Source organism: Phasianus colchicus, chromosome 1, assembly GCF_987193195.1.
Source record: "Phasianus colchicus chromosome 1, bPhaCol1.hap1.1, whole genome shotgun sequence".
Taxonomy (NCBI): Eukaryota; Metazoa; Chordata; class Aves; order Galliformes; family Phasianidae; genus Phasianus; species Phasianus colchicus.
The window spans coordinates 129917494-129939100 of NC_143436.1; the positions used below are offsets into that span (position 1 = coordinate 129917494).

General features: G+C 40.8%; 1 protein-coding gene across 1 annotated transcript in view; it reads left to right on the top strand.

The window, feature by feature from the left end:
• DHRSX (dehydrogenase/reductase X-linked) overlaps positions 1-21607 on the top strand; it is a 162353-nt gene that overhangs the window by 13176 nt on the left and 127570 nt on the right. The window lies entirely within an intron of this gene.

Here is a 21607-nt window from a genome sequence, read left to right on the forward strand (position 1 = left end):
TGCTTTGGCTCCTGGAGGGATACATTTTGTGGCTTTTTTCAATTCTCATTTCTTTTGTTTTTGCAGGCCACAACTGTATGATCTGTCATATTTCCTCTGAACTGCTGGTCTTCTGTTAAATTCGATGTGTATTTTGTTTTTAGAGGATGTAGGGAAATGACAGATTTTTTTTTTTTTACTCTTTTAAAAGAAGTATTATTTGGTGCAGTAGCTAGGATTTAAAGATGCAGTGTAAATTTATATCTGCCTTAAAAGTATATTACTAGACCCCTTCTAATGATTTCCTATTGTTGAAACTGGAATTTCAAGATATCCCTGCACTTGCTGTATAATTTTACATACAAAAGCGTTTCCTTAGGTTAAACAATAAAAATCGATTAAATAGATTTCTCCTGTTTCCACAGTAATTCTCAGTGCCACTGCAATTGGGTTGAATTGCCCCTAGGGAATTAAGTTTACCTTAAGAAGACAAAGCACTATCTTTCAGCTTATCTTCTGTTTTAAATCTTTCTTAACCATAAAATTTGATTTAGATCAAAGGCTACTGCAGAAACCGCTTTCAAACGAGAGGCCTTCAGACTCTGAAATGTTAATATTATGAATTTTGAGCGTTTATATTGACATTTCCACACAAGGTGGTATTGATTTACCTGGCTGCTGGAAGAAAAGGTTACTGCTCAAAAAGACGATGCTGCCATCCGTCATGCTTAGAAGAGATAAGATGTAGGGTAGGTGTTTTGTTCTGAGAAGTTGGAAAGGCTGTTCCCTGCTGCATGTGCAGATGCTGGTTTCCATGACTTTAAACTGGTTCTTATTTCCAGTGACTTTAAAAACCCACTGTATCTTTCTTAATCTCCTCTGCCTCTCTTCCGACTGTGTAAAGGAAACATGTAAAGGTGTGGCCAGAGAGAGATATAATTGATATCCACTCCCAGCATGTGCAAGCTGTTCTTGTGCAGGAATCCACTTACACTGGTGTATAGTAAAGCTGTAGTTCCTTGTCAATAGATATTTTAGGGTAACATCTGCAGGGGTTTTACTGTTAAAAAAGCTGTGGCTGGGGCAGACACATTTAGAAGGCAGCCTGGTTGTTTTTAAGTATACCAGAATCAAGAGGAGATGCTTTTATTTGAAAATGAATAATAAATGTTACATTTATTAACACTCTTAGGTAGAATACTTTCTAAAATGTGCCAGAAAATGTTTGTGATGGCATAATAATTTATCTAGATGTAACTGTGTATGAGCATCCTTGGTTAACTTAGTGCTCTGGAAATCTGGAAGTCTTTCTGTATTTGTCCACAGCTGCGTGTGCACAATGTCGTGTTGAACTGCGATTCCCCAAGCAAAGCAGAATTAGGTTATTTTTAAAGAAGTAGTTTCTTCAATTCCATATGAATTTCTGAATATGTCATTTTCCCCAGATGACTGCAGTCATGAATGAGAGATTGATCTTTTATTTAACTGATGGCTGCTGCCTTGCTTTTAAATTTTAGATGTTATGTGCCTCTGTGTTTTGCCCTGCCCTTAAAGACATCATAATCGAGAGGGTTTCATTCTCTGTTTTCTTTGGTGTGCTTTTTCTCATGAGTCATGAGCGAGGTTTACCCTAATGTTAGAGGCCTAACAAGACGTCTAGTCAACGTCAAGAGAGCTCATGCCAGAAACATGCAGAACAGTGTCAGAAACACTCTGTTCTGAACAAAATCTTCATTTTCTTCATGTGGTTTTATGATGTTTGTATGCGTGAGAGAGAAAAATGAAGTGCTTGTATACACAATGCCCTATTCTGTTTGTTAGGTGCCAGCGTATTCTGCTGTGAGTTTACTCAATGGATTAACCCCAGATTTGCATTTCTTGGGCACACAGTAGAATATATATGGGCAGAAAGAATTTAATAAAAATAAAATCTAAAAGTTTAATCTTTGCATTAATGAGAACAAGTAGGAAGTGGGTCTATCTTGCTTCTCTGTTCAAGCTAAGGGAAGGAAACAGGGTAATAGGAAGAATCATAGGTAGCACAAGGCTGCAATTCATGGTATTTTTTTATAATCTAGACTGGCATATGTGAGTTTTTTAAGGACAAATCTGTTCTTTTGAGAAGTAAAACAGTTCTGTTTCATTGACCTACATGTCAGACTCGTAGCATCACTCTGCTCATAACTGCTGCTCTCTTTTGCTGCACTTGCCTACATGAGAGCATGTAAGGAAACTTGTCCTTACTCATTCTGTGCTTCTGTTCACATAGACTCTCTGAAATCATGGCAGTGTTTAAAAATACGAAATTACTAATCCGCTCATAGTTTGCCATTTCAGACCCACGTGAAAGAAAAGCTTTGCATGTTTCTCAGTGTTTTCATGCTGCCAGCTGTGAGCTCTGCCTGCTCCAAGCTCTGCTCCCTGCAAGGGTCACGGGGCATTCAGGAAGAGAATGGTGGGAAGAAGGGAAGGGAAGGGAAGAAGGGAAGAACTTCTTGTAATCAATTGCTTAGCATGTGGAAGCCCAGGTTGAAATGTTTTTTTTCTGAGTGATACTTCAACAAAAGGGACCAATAAAAGGTGTTCCTTGCTGATGGTAAACCTCGGAGTTCTCAAGGGAACAGCACTGTAGTGAGAATGAGGTAGTCCTGGGGAGGGTGGATGGCTTGGGCTGAGCCTGGTACATCTATGTTCTTGTCTCTCATTTTAAGACCTGTTTAATTTCCCTTTCAGTGCTGGTTGTGTGCTTGCTGTGCTATTTGCTGTTCAGCTCTTATGTTCAAAGCGTAGGAAAAGAAAAATATTATCTGCATACTTGTGTGCATACTGTGGAAACTCACATGCATTATATGTGTGGTTTTCCAACTGCTTTGCATGAAAAGCAAGATGAGGATGGTACTTGGTTTACCCTATAGTGCTATGAGCACAAGAATGGCATTGCTGCTCAGAGAGATCTGTGCCCCTGGTTAGAGATACGACATGAGGAACGGCAGCCTTGTGCATACTGTGTCTGAAAGCATGGAGCACTCCCCAGGTGCATCTAAGGCACTCAGATCAGCTGGATTTTTGTAGCCCTATAAACACTACCACAACCTTGTTCATGCCCTCCTCATCCTGCCTCGCCTCCCCTTCATTACTTCAGCTGATTTTACAAAGATTGTACAGTACTTACAGAGAAAAATTCACAGATAATAGGAGGAACTATTTGTCAGTAGTTAATAGTATTGGATACTCTTTATGCCTTTTTTTGTCATTATTTATAAGAGTTGATGGAAAATAAAACCGTTTTTTTAACCCACAGGCAAGATCCACAAACGTATAAAGTAGCGTGTAGTGCATTGTAAATTCTTCCTTCAGTGAGTTGTTTGACTCCATATGCAACTTGGGTCTGCTGGTTTTGCTTCTTCAGGATGTTTAGGAGAGCTGCTATGCTCTAGAGACAGGATCCAGATACCTCTGAATGTTTTCCCTACTTTAGTGTGTTGCTGGGTCTACTTTCTGTCTGTGCATGCCTGAAGGAGACAGGTCAGGGATTTCTCCATTATGCTGTTCCTGCCTTCAACAGAACAGCACTGCCAGCTGATCCCTTTGCCAGAACCAGGGCTACAGAATGATTCATTCTATTTATTTTTTTAGGTTAAAATTAAAATGATATAAAATGTAGCCTAAAAAGAAATATGTTCAGAAAACATAGTTCCTGGAGTTAGGTGCCCAAATATATTTAGAGGTTTTATCATTAAAGTAATCCATTTTACATTCCTGCCTTCTGAACCACTAGAAATGCTTGCATCACAAGCATAGCTCTCTTTAAATATCTTTTAAATAACAGTATTTTGATGTGGGATTTTGTATGCATTGGGTTTTTTTTAGATGAAAAACCCAAGTGCATATATCCATTTTGTCTTCATTTGTGCTTCAAATGTTAGTGTAGCACTTCAGATACTAAATTTTGGTGGGCTTTCATAAAATCAGCATTTTCCCTGTTGTAGCATCATTTCTTCCCATTTTCTTTCTGGTTATATACTTCGTTTTTCTTCCTTCATCTTTTCCTCATGGTGCTATTTAATATTTCATATCTAGAGTTAGTTAACTATCGTTCTTTCTGGTTCATTCAACATTTCTAGGTTTCCTCAATGTTCCTGCTTCTAGCTAAAGCTTTAATGTGGGCACTGCTTGCAGCTCAGCACTCTTCCAGGGAATGTGGTACTTCGCCCCAAGCAGTTAGAAACTTCTGCAGTAATGCAGTGCCTCTGCTTTAAGGAGGCTGTTTAGGATGGGATCTACTCATTTCAGGGACTGATAAAGCTCTATTAGGATGCAGCTAATTCCACAGCTCCAAAAAATGAACTGTGAGGTGCACTTCTCCCACAAGAGTTGTTATCTGGCCTCCATTTAAGTATGTACTTGTTGGCTCTGAAGGCTGTGGAAGGGGAGCACAGGTGCTTGCTGTGGGGAGGGAGGTTTGGGTTGAGGTCAGTAGACGTGCATTGTGAGTCTGCCCATGTAGGATAAGTTGCTCAATCAGGAATCCCCAGCTGGGCATCCCACCATAAGAAAGACACATAGCTGTCAGAAAAGGTGCAGAGGAGACCATGAAGATGATCAGAGGGCTGGAGCACCTCTCGTGATGAAAGGCTGGGATTGTTCAGCTTGGAGAAGAGGAGGTTCTGAGGAGATCTCATTGTGGCCTACCAGTACTCAAAGGAAGCTTTTAAACAAACAGGAGGAAGACCTGCTTTTTACACAGGCAGACAGTGACAGGATAAGGGGGAGCAGTTTAAAACTAAAAGAGGGAGTCACTGGCACAGATGCCCGGAGAAGCTATGGGTGCCCCATCCCAGGAGATGTTTAAGACCAGGTTGGATGGGGCCTTGGGCAGCCTGAAATGGTGGGGGACAGTCCTGTCCGTGACAGGGGGCTGGAACTAGATTATCTTTAGTGTCCCTTCCAATCTAAGCCATTATATCACAGAATCACAGGATCACAGAATTGTAGGGATTGGAAGGGACCTCAGAGATCATCGAGTCCAACCCCCCTGCCAAAGCAGGTTCCCTACACCAGGAAGCACAAGTAGGCATCCAGGTGGGTCTTGAATATCTCCAGAGAAGGAGACTCCACAGCCTCCCTGGGCAGCCTGTTCCAGCACTCTGTCACCCTCACCGTAAAGAAGTTCTTGCATACATTTGTGCAGATGCTGTGCCCTCTGTGGAAATGAAGGGAATGGGTTAGTCTTTCACCTGGGCTCGGGCACTTGGCGCTGGAGATGCTGAAGTGTGCTGGATGCTGACATGAATTTCTTCATTCAATTCTGTTATAATGCAGCTTTTAACACATAGAATAAATTGTGTTTTTTGAAATATTTTGCAGTCTTTGTCACTAAGATGATGTGGTTTTGTCTTGCCTTGCAGGCAGAACAGAATTCAAGATTTGGGCAGTTATGGAGTAACAATGTAATAATTATATGTACACAGATGTGCACATCCATCCACCTGTTCTTCTAAACTGGAACCTCTAAGTTTCAGGCTTTCCATCCATGCAGTTTCTGTATTACAGATGCAGTTACTGACAAGGTGATTTTTTGCTGTGTGGCTTTATCATAATTTATGTATTATTGGATTAAAGATACAGATTTGATGCGACAGAGCCAGGCTTAAATGGAGTTATCACTAGCTAAGAAAAAAATACTTGAAAGATACCATTCCAAACCAATTAACCAGAAAAACAAACAAACAAACATTTTTTAAAGTAAAATTATGGTGTTTGGTTTCCTTTCATCATATATGTGCTCTGCAAAGAGAAGTTTGATGTTTCACAAAAATTCATTTGGTAAAAAAACTACGTGTCCCAAAACACACTCAGAGTTGTTTAAGGCTGAGCACTGAGTTTGGCTCTGATGTGCTTCTGCTTTTTGTGGTGTTACTACTTTTGGAGAGTGTGCTTTCTGAGACAGGGACACTTCACTGTTTGAGGGAATGTTTAAACATAGTTGATACTTGTTTCTAAAGGAGGATGTTGAAGGATCAGTTAACCAGTTAGAGTGGTTGATGCATTGGAAGGAAGGGAAACCATCCAGAGGGACCTGGACGGGCTGGAGAAGTGGGCCTGTGAAAACCTAAAGAGGTTCAACAAGGCCAAGTGCAGGATGTTGTGTTTGGGCCGGGGCAATCCCAGGTATTTAAACAAACTGGGAGAACCCCTTGAGAGCAGCCCTATGGAGAAGGACTTGGGGATCCTGGTGGATGAGAAGCTGGACATGAGCCAGCAGTGTGCACTTGCAGCCCAGAAGGCAACTGTGTTCTGGGCTGCATTAAAAAAGGGGTGGCCAGCAGGGAGAGGGAGGTGATTGTCCCCCTCTACTCGGCTCTTGTGAGGCCTCATCTGGAGTACTGCATCCAGGCCTGGGGCCCCCAGCACAAGAAAGATGCAGAGCTCTTGGAACAGGTCCAGAGGAGGGCCACTAACATGATCAGAGGGCTGAAGCACCTCTCTCATAGAGAAAGGTTGAGGGAACTGGGCTTGTTTAGAGAAGAGAAGGCTATGGGGAGATCTCACTGTGACCTTGCTGTACTTGCAGGGAGTATATAAACAGGAGGAGGAACGGCTGTCTACATGGGTTGATAGTGATAGGACAAGGGGGAATGGTTTTAAACTGAGACACGGGAGGTTTAGTTTAGATATTAGGAGGAAGTTTTTCACTCGGAGGGTGGTGACACACTGGAACAGGTTGCCAAAGGAGGTTGTGGAAGCCCCATCCCTGGAGGCATTCAAGGCCAGGCTGGATGTGGCTCTGGGCAGCCTGGTCTGGTGGTTGGCAGTCCTGTCCACAGCAGTGGAGTTGAAATTGGATGACCATTATTATGGTCCCTTTCAATGCAGGTCATTCTATGACTCTATGAAAAACTTCTTTTTTTTTTTTTTTTTTAACACATTGATAATGTGGTGATATAATTGAGCACCCCCAAAATATACAAGAAAATACTTGCCTCCTATGAATTCTGCACGAATTTCTCATTGGCGAGGACGTGTTAGGTTTGGGAGTGTGCTACAGCCCAGTCCTATGAGATCAAAACAAAGGTCAGCCACCTCCTGACCTGGAATCTCCTATGCTTCTCTCACACACCAAGCAGGGATTGAATTTAATGAGCTTTATGAGTCAGTGAATTCAAGATGAAGTTTTTAATCTACTACCTGTTTCTAAATGGAGTGGTCTGGACAATTGTTTGATTGTCACCTACGGCTGCCCATGCATGGTGTGTGAAAGGGGAGAAATGCTTCATGCTGAAGATTCATAATGAAAGAAGCAGAGATTAGGGTCCTTACACCAAGTGCTTTACAAAACTAACACAGCTGATGCTTTCTGTCCTAAGCAGATGGTTTTCAAACTCAAACCAGATAGTGCTGGATAACAATATTTTAACAAACATCTTAACTGGCCCTGGCTAAATAAAGTATTAGTGAGTTGGGGTCAAAAACCTGCTTCTTTAAAAAAAAGTTCAGTGGTACCACTGCAAATGGCTTAAAAAGGATGTAACAGTCTACATATTGCACAGAATGAAAGTGACTTTCTAAATATAAATATGACATTACTGGCACTACGTGTTTCGCAAGCCAGGACTGACACAGTGGAGAGATGAGTTTGTAATTTTTTTATTGAATATGTCACAGTGAACAGAATGCCTCCAGAGCAGTAAATGGTAGATTTTTGACAACAGGATATGACAGCAGATATAGAAGTGCTTCTTGGATGTATTTTTCCAAAATAACATATTGTTAATGAACAAAGTAATCCAGTGTGAATACAGATGTAATCTAATCTTCTGCCTGTTAGAGTGTTTTTGTGCTAATTAATGTCAGCACCTAAGTGCCAGTCTCACTTGTGCATTCATAGCTGAATTCACTGCATTACATGGCATGTGATTTTAACGTTAAAATTAGCAAGAAAAAGGTCAAGAAATGCAAAATCCATGTTAACTGGATGATGTTTGACTTCCTAATTATATGATGTATATATTTAAAGAGCAACTAATCCAACTCAGAAGCCAGTTAAAAAAGTCGAGCACAATGTCATCAGTACATAGGATGAATATCTCATAAGATCTAAGAGTTCTTCGGACTTAGTTTTGGACATGTAACTTTAATCATTATGTAGTTTTTTATGCATTCATTTTGTCAGTGGATCTTTTATCGTTATGTGAAATCATCCAGTACAGCAGGGAGAGAAAGAAGAAATATTTTAGGATCCAGACAAGAGAATGTAAAACAATAAAATAGGGCGCAGTATTTTAGCATGGACTTCATCCTTTTTTTTTTTCTCTCAATACTTGCTAATTGAACCCAGTCAATAAATATTCCAGGGAGGTACAAGTGAAAAACAAGATTTTTTTCCCCAGTTTTCTAATTGAATTTTCCAAGAATTCTTTTTCTTCCTTAAAAACAAAAAAAAAAGTGCATATATTTATATGTACATAGAAAGTCTTTTTGATGGCGTGCAGCAATAGAACATGGGAGCAAGGGGCAGAAACTGGAACAGAGGTAGTTCCACACTAGCACAAGAACTTTACTGTGAAGGTGATGGAACACTGGAACAGGCTGCCCAGAGAGGCTGTGGAGTCTCCTTCTCTAGAGATATTAAAGATCTGTCAGGATGCCTACCTGTGCACGATAACCTACCTGCTGTCGGGAACCTGCTTTAGCTCTGGATTGGATGACTCAATGATCTCCAGAGGTCCCTTTTAACTCCTACAGTTATGTGATTCCGCCATTCTGAGAAATAGTTGTCTGCAGCATATCTGCAGTAATCTGCCACTTGCAAGTGAATCAGGGTCTGCATCAAAGTCTGTAGTAACTTCCTGAGATGAGTGGTGATGCTGTGGAGGAGCAGATGCAGAGGTCACCAGTCCATTCATTGTGCCTGAAACAGCAAAGGGGATGTGGAAACTTGAGGCTGATGAAGTGCACTCACTCTTCTGGGGAATTGTCATTGTTGCCGAGGAAGGGCTGGTGGGTTGGCTGGTGAGCTGTTTTGCCCTCATCTTCCTGCTGACCTGGGTACTGCCTAGCTCTGCTGGGCTGTGATGGCATCAGCTCTGTGTGAACACAGATCTTCCTTGGGCTGAACCTTCATGGTCTTGCAGTGCTTGCATGCGGACAGCCCCTGTGTGCTGCGTGTCAGTACTATGTGTATTAGCAGAACAACACTTGCAGAAGCACAGCCTGTTCAGTAAAACACTTCTTTAGCTTCCCCAGGCAGAATACCAGGAAATACCTGCAGCTGCATGTTCTGTGGGTGCAAGAGCAGTGGCCACAGCATGCCACAGGAGGTGGGCACTTAGCCAGAGCTGTGGTAGGCCTGCATAGGCCAATGGCTCTGGCTGGAGCAATGGTATGGTAACCACAGCGCTGCCCTATTTCCTGTGTGGAACCGGATTGCAATAAAAATTGCAAGGGTAGGTCTGGCTTTGCCTCCTCATAGCTTCCCTTCCAAGGGGGCCTGCCTGGCCAGGAAGCCCCAGGGGAAAGCCAGCAGCCTCAGACTGGCAGCTGTCATGTCGTGCTACCTGTAGGATATAGGGCTGGCATCTCCAGGCACTGCTGCGAGTGGGGACACAGGGACCTGTGCTCAGCAATAGGCCTGTGCTTGAAATGCAGGCGTCCTGAGTTCATGGAAAAAGCCTTAGAGAGAAATACTGAAAACAGCAGACAGCTGCCGAACAAGCCAGCACAAGCTTGTAGTCTTTTATTCCTCAAGCTCTATTTTTTTATTTGATGATAAGTTTTAAGTGCTAAATTGCTTTATGTATCTCAAAAGCAAAGGTTTAGTCAAATGATTTCAATGACTGAGCATCAAACAGAAGTTAGGTGCTGGGGTACCTTTGCTGTTTAATGTAAGGGAAATACGAGTGCTGCAGACAGGGACTGCAGTCCCGAGTAGTGGCTCTATAATAGAATGAGCAAACTAGCTTTTCTTCAGAAAACAAAAACAAAAGCAGGAATAGAAATCTCTCCTTGAAAGGCTGCATCACACCTTAATTATTTCCCACAAAGTGAATGACTGCAGGGCTGTTTGATTCGGGCTGGATCCACGGCTGAGATGGAAAAGCAGAGAGCAGACAAGAAACCTGCTGGTGCTCAGGCCAGCATGTTAGGGGTGCTGGTGCTTGTGCTGGGACCGTGGAAGGATGGACAGACACTGCTGGATGCCCTCCCTGCCAGCTGCTTCCTGAGTGACATCACAGCCCATCTATGCAGAGCTAGCAGTGCCTGTGGAACTGTAGCCCTCATTTCTGGAAACAGTGCTGGGAGGTTTCAGTCAACAAGGTCACGTATCTCTGTAAGAAATGCACTTTTCCCTTAAAAATGTGACAATCTATTTATAGTAGGTAATTAAGTGTACAACTGAAAATAGGACGTTGTGTCATATTCCCAGAGCATTATCAATAATGGGACTCATTTTGTGAACAGTTGCGTTTCTTCAGAGCAGCATGTGATAGTCTCTAATTGCAAAATTAATAGCAGATAATGATACTATAGAATGATGGCCTCTTAAATTGAGACATACTTCAAAAGCTTTTATTCTATGTGGTAACTTGGTGTATTAAAAATCTTTGACAATTTTGACGAAGAGCAATTATAGAGCAAGCACAGTAACTGCTTCTCTAAGTTAACTAATTCCCTGAGTCCCGTGAATATGCATTAGATTAATGGCCTATAAAATTTCATTTGAAAATAAGAATTTCACTAAGGAATAAAAATTTCCAATTTCATTGAAAATCTTTCCCAACAAACAGCTCTCTGCTGCAGAGTAGGTAACTTCCTTGTGAAGACTTTGGTGTATATTTTATGAAGAATAAGAAAAAAATGAAAGAGAATGCATGAAGATTAGGTCACTTAAGAGAGCGCTAAGAAAGAGGACAAGAGTCTGAAAGGAAAGAACTCTCTTCTTAGAACAGAAAGAGAACTAGGCACTTATATCTATTACAGGTGAGACCTTTCTGTATTTAGACTTTTATATTCTACTTAACACCCCTGACCTTGTGCTGGGACCTAATATAATCAAAGAGAAACATAAATAAAATTCTGTCCTTGGAAAATGAGTGTTACATCTGTCTTAAAGACAAAAAAAAAAAAAAAAAAAGTCATTTGTACTTTCTCCTTCCAAGTTCCAAACTGTTTTTTTTTTTTTTTTTAAGCAGTTTCACATAAAGAAAACTGTCCCATCCAGAGGTTCAGATGTTTCAGTTAAGCTCTGATCTAAAATAAGAGCTCTCTTAAAAATAGAAAGAATGACAGAAAGCATACAGAGTAACTTCCATTGCCAATCTGTGCTTCTGGAGGTGAAGTGGTGGCCTTGAGAGGCTGCATGGTAGCACACAGAATTGTAGAATCACAGAATATCCCCAGTTGTAAGGGATCCATAAGGATTATTGAGTTCAACTCTTGGCTCCACGCAGGACCACCCAAAATACAAACCCTATGTCTGAGAGCACTGTCCAGACACTTCCTGAACTCTGGAAACCTTGGTACCAGCACAGAGCTGAGTACATGGCTGTGAGATCTGCTATGGGGTCTTCAGGATCACCATTTTGGGTGTGTACATGACAGGCCAAGAGAACATCCAAATGAGTGATGTTCTCATCACCTGGTGCAGGCTATCCGAAAGAATGAATCCAGAAGCTGCTTGGAAAGATGTGGAACTAATGCTCAGGGAAGTATAGAGCTGAGAGGGAGAGATGTTGAAGCTATTTTCCATCTTTTTTATTAACCTGGTATTACCTGAGAGTTTACTCGAGTTACTGTTGATGCTGTAGCGGGTCTGATCATTAGTCATTCCTGAAGATTTTAATAATATGGAAATGTGCTTTTTAGCATCTTGTATTTTAATTAATTGAGGGTATCTCAGGGTAACTTTAAATACCAATTGGTTCATCTGCTACGCTTCCTGTTAACTAGATTTTTCCCAATAATCTCTAATCACCTTTTACTTATCTTTTTTAAGTCTAATTACTGGAACTTTGTGTGCAATAACAAGCACTTCAGTTCAGAAGTGATTGCATGGTTTTCTTAAGTGATGTACTCCAGAAACTTTCAATTGCAAAAATTTCAATGTCAAAGTCCTGTATACCAATTCATGACTTCTGCTTACTTATTTGTGTTTTATGGAAATACCATGGGAAGTGAGGGGGGTGGCTGAAGTGGTATCAGATCATTTTCCCTTTTGGAAGAGGCAGATCTGAATGTGACCTTCAGCTGTATGCTCTTAAGCTTGATTGGAATATGGAAATTATGTTCCCTGTCTCTGAAAAGAGAAAAGGTGCAGTTAAAACTACTTTAATAATCTTGCTAACTTTTTTTTTTTTTCCCCCAGAATGTAATATATTAAGGAAATATTTAAAGAATTTACTTTTCTCATATATTTGTTGCTCAGCTGTATCTTTCCATCTGTGTTCTGAGCAAGAAGAGATGGAATAATTAATTCAATCTTTTAATAGCATGTAGTCAGAAGAAGAGGCGTTAGAGACAGACAATAAAAGTAGAAGCTATAAAGAAGATATTGGTGTTTGTGATACAGTATCCTGTACTGTCTAGGAGTATAACAGTACTGTCAATACTGTTTTGAAAACTATAAATAAAATATTTGATCTTTTGACAAGCATAAGTCATACTGCAAAGCATAAATTGTTCCCTTCTGACTTTTTAACTCTTGTGGTGAGATGCTAAAAAGCAGATAGCTGTTTTTTGTTTTTGGTATGGATTTCCATCTTGACCATAAGGAGTAGATGACTCTTTGCTTCGGTTTCTACACAAAGTGTTGATTAGTATTCAAATGTTGGCATTTTCAGACCTTTGGGTAGTAAATATTGTCCAGATTTCAATGTTTATAACAGAACCCCTTCTTCGCTGAAGGGCATGACTGGCCCAGGTTGATTTCTGCATGGTTTGATATTAAATCAAGAGTTGCAGTTGGTGGGCTTGTTTGTTTGTTTTTGTTTTGTTGTTCCTCTAGAGGACTCTTTGCTTTGAAACAATCTGTCCAGTGTTTATAGTATTCTTAGATGATGTTTCTGCATTGCATCAGATTGTTACATTTATTCTGAACATAATGGAGTAATAGACAATTAGCCCTTTGCAGATTCTTTGTATTTCTTAATCATTTCAAAGTCACTGTTGACAGCCTGGATTTTAGTTCAACACTACAAACTAAATGCTCATTTTCCACAGGTAGTCATGAAATTTTAGTACTTTAGGAATTCTGGTGGCACTTTTTATGCAGATAACAACAGTATTGTCAGTTTTTTGAGTTAGCGGGGATGTGATCTTTCTGGGAGAAGACATTTTCTGATGCTGTTACATTTTTCTTTATGTTCTGTTTATTGATCCTTAAAAATTGACCACCAGCTTTCGGAGCAGGGCAAGGAAAAATATTACATTTATTGGGAACTTATGAGGGTGGAAGAAGGGGGCAAAAATGTCTTTAAATGTCAAGTGTTCGGTGACACTGGAAATAGGGAAGGCTTCTTTATGCTCAGGGTATAACTGCTGAGGCAGCCAAGCCTGACGGAGAGCAAGGACTTGAAGCTGTTTCTCACATCCTAAGGGATGCAAACAGTTCAAACTGTTCTGAAAGAGAGTTGCATCTATCTAGTTGTTTGTAACAGCTTGAAACATGGAGGATTTTTGGTTCTTGATATAGGATGAGAAAAATTTCTAATGCCTGTTACTGTTGCAGGATGGGAAAAGTTGTTGTACAGGTACTAGACTATGCAGAGCTATTTCCATTATCCCTATTTAAATCTTCTGGGATGAGCTCTTCTTTTTCATCTCTTATTTCACAACAGGAAAAAATATAAGATGATGACATAACTTAAAGAGCATTGGCAAGTTTTACATAAAATGACATTGCCTAAGGTATTGCACTGTTACATTTGCCTAGAGGGAGGGAGTATGGGAGAAAGTATCAGTAAATCTATTCAAGAGATAACCAGATGCTTTTTCTTAAATTAAAGATATATCCGTATATAACGTCTCTATCTTTAATGTGACTGGAGTGAAAGAGAAGTGAAAGAGTAAGGTTTAATAGGTAAATATGTAAAAGAAATGAAAGATAAGCAGGGCAGAGAATACATGGCAAATGGAAATACATCTTCTTCTATTCTTGTGCTAGTATTTTCCCATGTAAGAAATGATACGGGTAAACAGATTCTTTAAATGTATGAACATGCAGGGAACAGTTACTTTCTGTTGGGAGCCAAATTTCTTTCCTTGATATTTTTAATAAATCCATTGATCATAAACATGCAGGGTGTGACTGTACAGCATCTCTAATTAATTATCAGTATTTCTTCACATTATTGCAATGACCTTGTGCTTAGTGCCCTCCATTCTCTTCCAAGTGAAGCAGTTTCACGGCCTCATCCTAGTCCCCACTTGGCCTATGTCCTTAAGACAAAATGATTGCACAGTTCAAGAAAATATGCCATGTGCAGTGTATTGCACAGTGAGTGTTTCTGTGCCAAATATTCTTGCACAAGTTTGTCAACACATATCAGCCTTTATGTGAAATATCCTTGTTACATGAGACTAGTGTTTCTCCAGCAAAAACTGGTTCAAGCCTGAAACGGCAAATATGTTTAAGGTAAGGACTAGCATGTAATGACAGATGTTGCTTGATGTATACATAAAACTTGAAGAGCTGTAACTTTGCTGATATACCTGTAGATGTAATGTGATATTTCTATTATGTCTGACTCTCTCACACCTTTCTTCCTTCTTCCCTTCCCAGTGTTCTAGGGCTCTCCTCTTCCTACAAATGCACTCATGAAGTTGGAAATCTTTCTTTCTCCTATAGCAGTTTGTGCGCAAACCTGAATTCCTGATAAATTTTTAGCAGATTTTAATAGTGCACTGAATTATTTTCCAACTGTTTGATTTGTATGATGGTGTGTTTAATCAATTTGGCACTTGTAAAAAATAATTTCAATTCTACTATCTTTAGATGAGTTTTGGCTAAAGGAACAAAGTACCCTAGAAAGGCAAACATATTCAGAAGTGAGATCTAGGACTCAAAAACTTCACCCTCCCTTCTCCTTTTCTTTCTTCTACCTTAGGGCAGCTCCATATTGGTTGGGATCAAATTTCTTATTAACGCTGTCAAAATCAGCCTGAACTTGTATTGTGAAAAGATCAGATGTATTCTTCATCATTCAGTGCAGCCTTGTAGCCCTTTGCCTTAGAGAAACCCAATTCAGAATTGACAAGAAAATATCCCAGATTAACCATTCTCTTTGCTTTTCTCCATTCTCAGCCTCTCTCTTCTTAAGGAAGGGAGCAACATTCAGAATTTTCTGGCATGATAAATGATGCTGACTGCAGAAGGTCTTCACTGGGTTTATTGGAGGAAAAAGTTCTTCATAGTCAGAGTGAAGACAGTCAGCTTAAATTAGTTCAGAGAATTACCATATATATTGTTTTTGAAAACTGCAATTATCTGTATCTCTGTGCAGCCCTTCTGGCAAGTCTAGTGGTTGCCAAAAGACCTGGATCAATGCTACTACTTGACAAGTACACCAAGAGCACTTGGACTCCACCTGAAAAAGTGCAGCTTCCCTTGGCTCTTCTTACCAGGCAGAACCCTTCCACTGGCCAACACTCAGGCAACACCCCAGAAAACATAGCACTCAAAACACATGTGCAAGTGCAGAGGAAATATTTTGCTCTTAACTTTGGCAGCAGTAGTGCAGTCACTGGTTACATACAGTGCCTTGACCACCCTCCCAACACCAAACTGCAGGGGATTTGGATCCATACTGTTGGCAAGCTGTTGGCAAAGCAGGTGTCTTTACTGGACTTGCTATGTTTTGGGTTTTTTTTTTTTCCTGCCGTAAGGACAATACCATCATACAGAGATTTATAATTCAGGTATATTAAATTACTTAGAGATGTGTTTCTTGGAGCAAAATACTTGAAAGCAAGGGGGAAGGTGAAGAGAGAGTGTTGAGTTACTTGAAAACAACCTCCTCGCCACAAAAAAGAAAACCTTGAGAGGCAGATACTCCTTTCTCCTTCCCCCACACTGCGCTCCACACACACTGTACCTGCTTTAATCCTGACTTTCCAGGAATCGGTGGTAGAAATGCAGATAGGTGTGTCATGCAAATGAATTTTTTAATGCTGCATTCCACCTCCCCATTGTTGCTGGAGAGATCTCTTATCACGGGACTTAGGCGAAAGAATGCTAAGAGCCGTTGCTCTGAAAAGCTGCCTTATTTTGGGTAGCATTATTTATTTATTTTATTTTAGCAAAAAATATGCTTCTTTGTCCTGAAGTGCTTGTGTCATAATTCTCTTCTTACTACTGCGTCAGTTTATCTTGCATCTTTCTTAACATTGGGATTTTTTAGTACAGTTTATTCTTGCTGTGGATTCATCATTTGGTATGATGCTATGATAGTGAGCTGTAATAATACCTGTTGTCTATGTAATACCTCACAAAGCTCCCCAATGTGTTCATGAAAGGTAGAACTGGAGGGAGAAGGAGCTTTTCTGATTATTAACACTGTATAGTACAGCTTTCCCATGTGCTAAATAAATTAAATGTCTGGGAACAAATCCTGAAATAGATTTCAGAAACTTCTTTCTCTGGTTTCGATGAAGGACTTGTCATCTTGCTTGGAAGTCTTGCTTTCTCCCTGTAAGCAAGCTGACATCTTAGTCAAAAAACTAATGCCATAGCCTTACAGCAGGCTTAAATTTTTTTTTCTTGATTGTTTCCACTGACAATGTAAATAATTTCATGAGTTTGATTCAGCTGATTTTTGCTGCTACATCTGAAGAAATACCACCTATTCACGTGTTGATGAGATTGGGAAGAGATGGGGATACACATCAGCTTTATAGCTGAGTGAGCACATCACACTTTTCTAGCTGGCATAACTCCTGCTTTCCTGCTTTTGTGCCATTTGCTGCCCTTCTGCCTTTTGGTCACTTTGTTATGTGCTGTCAGGATACCTGACTTGGCATGAATTGCAGCACTGATGGGATTCCCAAAAGCCTAGGCAGCCCAGGCAAATTGCTGCTGCAGTCTCTTATAACTCATGTGAACATTGTGCAATGGTTAAACAAGAAACCTGGTCATACGAATCCAGGGTTTTTGCTGTGGTTTTGTGAGTGCTTATTCACAATCTGCCTTCCCTATCTGTTACTATGTGGGAGGCTTCTTAAATTAGGTCTTCTCCTGGCTGCTGAAGTTCCTACAGCCACCTGGCTCCTGTTCTTCCATGAATAGTGCTCTGAGATACTCTGCCTCTATGGGACAAGGGACATATTTCCATGACTTGGTTTCTCCGGCTGTTCTGGTTCTTCAACACCTTTTGCTTCCCATCCATACAGTCAGTACCAGCCTCTCTCTGATGCCTCTGTTTCTTAATGATTCCCAACTATTCGTTCTCTGAAAACTAAGTAAGACAAAAGCTTGGAGGCTTGTCCTATAGCTGGTGCAAATTTTCAGTTGTGCATGGAAACAAGCACAACTTCCTGGGCAAACCGGTCACCTTTATACAAATAAGCCAAATGATTTCACATATGTTGGATCCATCAGTCATGTGCCTGTGGATCTGCATGTGCACATGGCAGTTGTGAGCAGAAAGTCTGATGGCGTGGAACTGCTGAAACCAGCATGATGCCATTGCACACAAGGACTAGTCAGGCTGGTTGCCACCTACCTGGTTTCCCATCTTAAAAGCCTTCAATCTTGATTGCATACTGATGTTCCGTAGAAAAGTGATAGGAAGCAGCAGAGGCAGAAAAGATTTTGGTGTGCAAATTCAGGAGATCTATTTGCATTTGAAAGATTATCTGCACAGGCTCAGGCTCACAGCTTTCCTGCTGGTGAGAGCTCATGTCGTACAAAAAATATTGGCCAGTTTATTCCTCAGAATCACAGAATGGCTTAGATTGGAAGGGACACTAAAGATCACCTAGTTCTAAACCCCTGCTGTGGACTGAGCTGCCCCCCACCAGCTCAGGCTGCCCAGGGCCCCATCCAACCTGGCCTTGAGTGCCTCCAGGGATGGGGCACCACAGCTTCTCCGGGCAGCTGTGCCAGCACCTCACTGCCCTCTAAGTAAAGAATTTCTTAACATCTAACCTAAGTCTCCCCTCTTTTAGTGTAAAGCCAGAGCCTCCTGTCCTATCACTATTAGACTGTAAAAATTTGGTCTCCCTCCTGTCTGTAAGCTTTCAGTACTGGAGGGCCACAACGAGGCCTCCCAGGAGTCTTCTCAAGGCTGAACAAGCCCAGCTCCTTCAGCCGTTCTTCATAGGAGAGGTGCTCCAGCCCTCTGATCATCTTGGTGGCCCTCATCTGTACTGGGGGCCCCCAGGCCTGAATGTTGTACTCCACATGGAGCCTCACGAGGGCAGAGCAGAGGGTGGCAATCCCCTCCCATTCCCTGCTGGCCACCCCTATTCTGATGCAGCCCAGGATACTGTTGGCCTTTCAGGCTGCAGGCGCATATTGCTGACTCCTGTCCAGCTTTTTGTCCACCAAATTGCCAGGACCTTTTATAAGTCCAGGGATGACTGTTTTAGCCTGGACGCTTTGCACTTAGTTTCTACTAAGACAGAAGCTTATGGTGATGTTATTGTAAGGCCAACTGCTGAAAGCTGTGTGGGTTCCCCAGTGCTCTACTGATTGCCTCTCAGAGTAGCAAATGAACTACTTACTGTTCCATCTGGTCTGAAACAGATATTGGTGGCTGTAATCTCGGCACCACCATGGTATAAATTGTGGAGAAAGACTTGGAATATTTTGGAACAGGAAGACCTGCTCGGTAATTCATTTGCAGATTGAACTGTGTGAATTCTTAAGCCAGCAAGAAAAACTTGCCTGTGCCATGCCCTGTGGCATTAGATGAGGACTGACAATTACAGTTCACCCTTTGTTTTACCCAGTGTTGCTCTAGAGGAACAGTTCCAAACCTGGTCCTTGTTATGTTGTCATTAAACTGAATATTCACTGAATAGTGGCTTCTTCCTTTTCCCTTTTTCTCTTTTAGTTTTTTTCATCTGTGGTTCTGCCAGTTACCTTCAGGGATAACATTTGCATAGAAGTTATTCAGTTATAGGAGGAAGGAAAAAAAATAACTGTTAGGATTTGTCTGTAGGGTCTCCTCAGCAGAAATGCCCCCGAGGTCCCTGTGCCCAGCTGGGAGGTGCAGGCCCTCAGGTAGCTCCTCTGACCATCCTTCCGCAGCGCTCGTCTTTCTGGCCTGATAAGGACTGGAGACTGATTCAGACAGTCTGAATTCTGCCTTTGGCCATCAGTGTCTTAAGGATAGGTTTTAATGAAAAGGCTAATATAAAGATATTGTATTTTAATGTCCACATGACTCATCATATTCGACAAAAGCAGATGCTGGATTAATAGGTTAGGAGATAGGACTTAGATAAAAACTTGATGCAGTTTGCTTTGTACTTCATAGTAAAGTTTATATATATACGTATATATTGCCTGAAACAGGCAAAGAACTTATAAGAAGATTTCTTTTTTGGGAGGATTTGTCTGTGTTTACATAGCACTTTTCTGCAAAGAAGACAATTGGTTTAATGCCTCTGTTCTGATTTGTCTGCATCATTACTTCCACCTCTACCTCAGCTGAATTTTGTTGGTAATGAAGGTCTGCATTCTATTTTTTTCCTTCTTGGTCTTAGTGCTTGCATAGACAACCCTTTTTAGGAGCTTCTCAAAAGTTAGTATTTTTTAAAATTACAGAATTGCCTTAAATTCATCATGTCATCAACTGTGTGTGAAGACTTGTCTGTGCAAGGAAGTTATTTCAGATTAGGGAAAAGTATATTTTAAAATGACATTGGTTATTTTAAGATAGCTTCATATTGGGACATATTTATTACAGAATAACACTGCCTTTTTCTGCTTTAGCTTAATCCACTTGCAAAGTAGATAAGCTTATTTCTTCTGAATACTTTGAGGTGTAGACAGAACCATCAGCCTGGGAGAAGAATTTGGCTTGATAAATAAGAGCTTAAAGACCTCAGGCTAGTTTCTTCGAACACAAAGGGAAATGAGCAGTGAGTGCTTGGTCAGGGTTTCCCATTAGCACCAGGGCTGTGTGGTTCTCATGTCCCACAGTGAAATTGCTGGAGATGCAGGCCTGTAATTGAGATCAGTATCTACCTGCTTACCAGGAACAGAAGCAGAGGGAGAGCTGGGATGTTTTGATTCCATGTTTTAAATGAGGTGAAGAAACTGCCAAAGAACGTTTAGGCCCCCCTTAGGGTCTCATCTGCCTCTGGCCAAGCTCAGCTTCAGCTGGCACACAACATAAAGCAACATCTGCTGGGAAACCAGCAGCGCCTGGGGCTGTTTTGAAAGTTTTATATTGTGATTCACTATGGAAAATGTGTTTTCACAATGAAAAGGTGTTTCTCAAATTCTGTGTGATCGTTGTGAAAAAGCACACATTGATGCAGTCTGGTTTGAACTGGGGCTGTATACTGGGCTTGCACGTTCAGCCTGAGTTCTGATCTTGGCTGTAGACGTTGTAACATGAGCAGTGCTTTGTCCTCATGCTGATTCTTTGTACATTAAGCTATCTGGTTGGAAACAGTACACCTTTTTCACAGATTAAAATGAACTTAAGTTCAATCTAAAAAATTAAACCTAATAATTTGGGAGAGTTAATTTTTTTTTTTTCCCAGACTTCGTATTTCAGTTTTCAATGGACCCTTTATGTTTCTCATTTGGAATTAAATGAACTCAGATGTACTGTTCCGTCTATTCAAAACCAAGTTCTCTGGAAGTTGTATATCATACATGTAAATAAAATGGATACTGGCCATTTACATACGTGTCTGCAGCTCTCATTTTTCCTTCCCTGGGTGCTTCCTAGGTCTTTGAAGCTGTATGATACAAACAGCCTTGTTATATAATGCTCTGTGATGATCTCCATTATTTGTTCAGGAAAGGATGTATTTCTGTTGTGATTTTCCTTGCAAGCTGCTAATGTACCTGGTTTGAGTGCCTGTTGGGAACAAATATTGTCATTTTCTTTGCAGCCCTCATGAACAGGATTGGACCAAACATTTTCTTTTACTGTCCTCTGCTAAACACTACTTTGTCATAGCAATACCTGCTGTCACTTTGCTTTTCTGGCTTCCCCCTTTCCTTCATCTTATCAGCTCCTCCCCATTCCTAACTGCTTTTTCTCCTTTTCTTTCTCCCATTTTGTTTTAAAAGGATTAATTTTGCATTGAAATGAAATATAGCTTTTGTTCAATAGATAGATATAGTGGAGCAGTAGTTGAAAATGAGCAATAGTGTGTACATGCAACATGTAAAATCCAAATCTCGTGGTGACGAGGTGGTTAGAGGGGAAAAGCAAGAGGAAATACAGGGAGTTGGGAGAGAAGATAGTCAGACCTACGTGAAAGTAATTTATTTTCTTGATTGAATGTTTTTGTTGTTGTTGCTGTTTTTCAGCTATAGTGAAACAAACAGAAATGAGAATGATTTCATTGTCCTTTTTGCTCCAGGTTCACGCATGCAAAACAGGATTAAAAAATAAGCAGGAAGGAGAAGATATGGGGAAGGAAGCAAACTTTCTGTTCATGC